This window comes from Chrysemys picta, unplaced genomic scaffold (assembly GCF_011386835.1).
Source record: "Chrysemys picta bellii isolate R12L10 unplaced genomic scaffold, ASM1138683v2 scaf5781, whole genome shotgun sequence".
NCBI lineage: Eukaryota > Metazoa > Chordata > Testudines > Emydidae > Chrysemys > Chrysemys picta.
The window spans coordinates 1-2673 of NW_027058481.1; the positions used below are offsets into that span (position 1 = coordinate 1).

The window sequence follows — 2673 nt, forward strand, 5'->3', positions numbered from 1 at the left end:
AGAACTTGCATTAGCAGCCCCTGGGTTTGTTAACATAGGGTTTGAGAATCTACACTCATTTGTAACCCCAGGGTAGGGGCTCCAGCATCCACATGGCATTAAGGAGGCCCCAATCCAACCCCCATATCCCAGACTTCCTAGCACACTCCTCAAATGTGGGAACTCTATCTCTTTGTTCGTGGTGCAGTGTGGAAACAATTGATCATCCAGAGGACAAAAAAACTCAGCCTGTGGGATACTTTTGGCTGACTCCCAAAGCATGAGTCCAGTGTGGCTCTGTCTACACTGCAAACCAATAAAGAGCTTGAAACCTGGGTCTCAGCTTGACTCAGGCTCAGACCTTCTATCACTGTGGGGTCCTCAGACGGTGGGTTTGAGCCCTTGGTTAGTGCAATTTGTGTGTAGATAGAAGAGAGCTTGACTTGATCATGAGTTTGAACCCTGGGCTTACATTGCAGCGTGGACATACTGTGAGGTGTGTGGTGCTTTTGGTATTCACTGTTGTAATTTGCCATGCCCAAAAGTTTCAGCAATGGCCAGTGATTTTGGTAGCCTCTGTTTATGGGTGCCCAACTTCAGTCCCCTCGGTCCTGATTTCCAGAAACTCCACCACTCCAGCTGAGGTGAACGGGAGCTGTAAGTACTCAGCACTTAGGAAAATAAGGTCCAAGGTCTTTTACGTTGAGATCCCAATAACCGTGGCATTCACAATCAACGACTATCCTTGAAAATGTGTCTGTATATGTTTGGTCACCTAAATTACCTGGTCTTTAATTGTGTGACTCCTAAATTCACAAAGAGTTGTGTGTGGGACTCTTGATGTGAGTACTCAAGAAATATCAGATCCCACTGAGCATTCACGACATTCTCCCTTCCAACAAACACAGGTTGAATATCATTTCACGCACACAAATGTCTCCCAAAAAACAGAGGAGTTGGGCTGTGGATCTGATTGAAGCAAAATCACAAAATTTAATTGAACAAATATCTGTCAACGTTTTTGGACATTAAAACCCGTCCTGGTCATTGCTCATGAATCCATTGTTGCAGTGCGAACTTTTCCCTTTTATGCAGTAATTCTAAGCAATATTTAAATCAGCCTCTTACATCTTACACTGAAAAATCAATTTCAAAGTATTTTATTATAGGCACAGGGGAGCAAACCATCATTTAATAACCGACATGGCTTTTTTATGCACATAAGGCCTCTAGTCAGGAACGCATCTCTCTTCAAAGCAGCACCTAAATACCTGTTTAACTTTAAACATGTGCTTATGCCCCACTGAAGTCAAAGGGAGACAAACCTAAACATGTGCTTAAGGACTTTCTGAATCAGAGCCAATGGGCAGGTCTACGCTACGGGGACTGGTTGATCTAAGCTACACAATTTGAGTTACGTTAGTAGCGTAACCCAAGTTGACATGGCTTAGATCTACTTACCACAGGGTTCACACTGCGCTGGGTCGACAGAAGAAACTCTTCCATAGACTCCCCTTACTCATCTCATTCTGGTGGAGTACCGGAGTCAAAGCCAGAGTGACAGTCTGTCGATCCAGTGCGTCTTCATTAGACCTGCTAAATTGTCCCCTGGTGGATTTATCGCTTCAGCATTGCTCCACCCCGTAGTGCAGACAAGCCCTATGTGTGCAGAGAAGCCATTGAAGGATTGGGTTGTCCTATTATGGCACCCTTTGGGGAAAGATGGGCCCTCAATTTTGTCTCTATTGCTCTCCTCAGGGCGTCCTTCACATCCTTGTTCCTCAGGCTGTAGATGAGGGGGTTCAGCATGGGGATCACCACCGTGTAGAACACGGAGGCCATTTTGTCTGTGTCCAGCGAGTAGCTGGCGCTGGGTCAGAAATACATGAAGAGAATTGTCCCATGGAACATAGAGACGGCCGTCAGGTGGGAGGTGCAGGTGTAGAAGGCTTTGCGCCTGCCCTCGGTGGAGCGGATCCGCAGCACAGTCACAATAATTAAGATGTATGAGATGAGGATGGTCACAATGCTGATCACCTCAATCAGACTGCCAAAGAGGAAAACGAGTAGCTGATTGATGGCAGTGCCGGAAGAGGAGAGCTTTAGAAGTGGGTTGAGATCACAGAAAAAATGATTCAGGATATTGGAGTCACAATAGGATAATCTTAGCAAACCGCTGGTGTGTATCACAGAGTTCAGGAAGGCCCATAGATATGAACCAGCCACCAGCCGTAGGCAGTGCTTTGGTGACATGATGACCATATACAGCAGCGGGTTGCAGATGGCTACATAACGGTCATACGCCATTACTGCCAGCAGAAGGCACTCAGAGATGACAAACAATATGAAGCTAAAATATTGGATGATGCAAGCTGTATAGGAAATAGCTTTCCTCTCGGCTAAGAAGCTCATCAGCATCTTGGGAGTGATGACTGTGGAGTAACAGGCATCCATGAGAGATAAATTCTTGAGAAAGAAGTACATGGGGGTGTGGAGTTGGGGGTCGATCCTGATTAAAACCATCATCCCCAGATTCCACACCAGGGTGATAATATAGATCACTAGGAACAGCACAAAGAGGGGGACCTGCAGCTCCAGACGATCTGTCACTCCTGTGAGAATGAACTCGGTCACTGCCGTACAATTTCCTCCAGCCATTCATTCAGCCTTGGGCGCTAGCTGCGGGATCAACCA

General features: G+C 46.3%; 1 pseudogene; it reads right to left on the reverse strand.

Annotated features, from left to right (window-relative positions):
- Positions 1-1638: 1638 nt before the first annotated feature.
- On the reverse strand, positions 1639-2637 carry LOC135980667 (olfactory receptor-like protein COR4; annotated as a pseudogene).
- Positions 2638-2673: the final 36 nt, after the last annotated feature.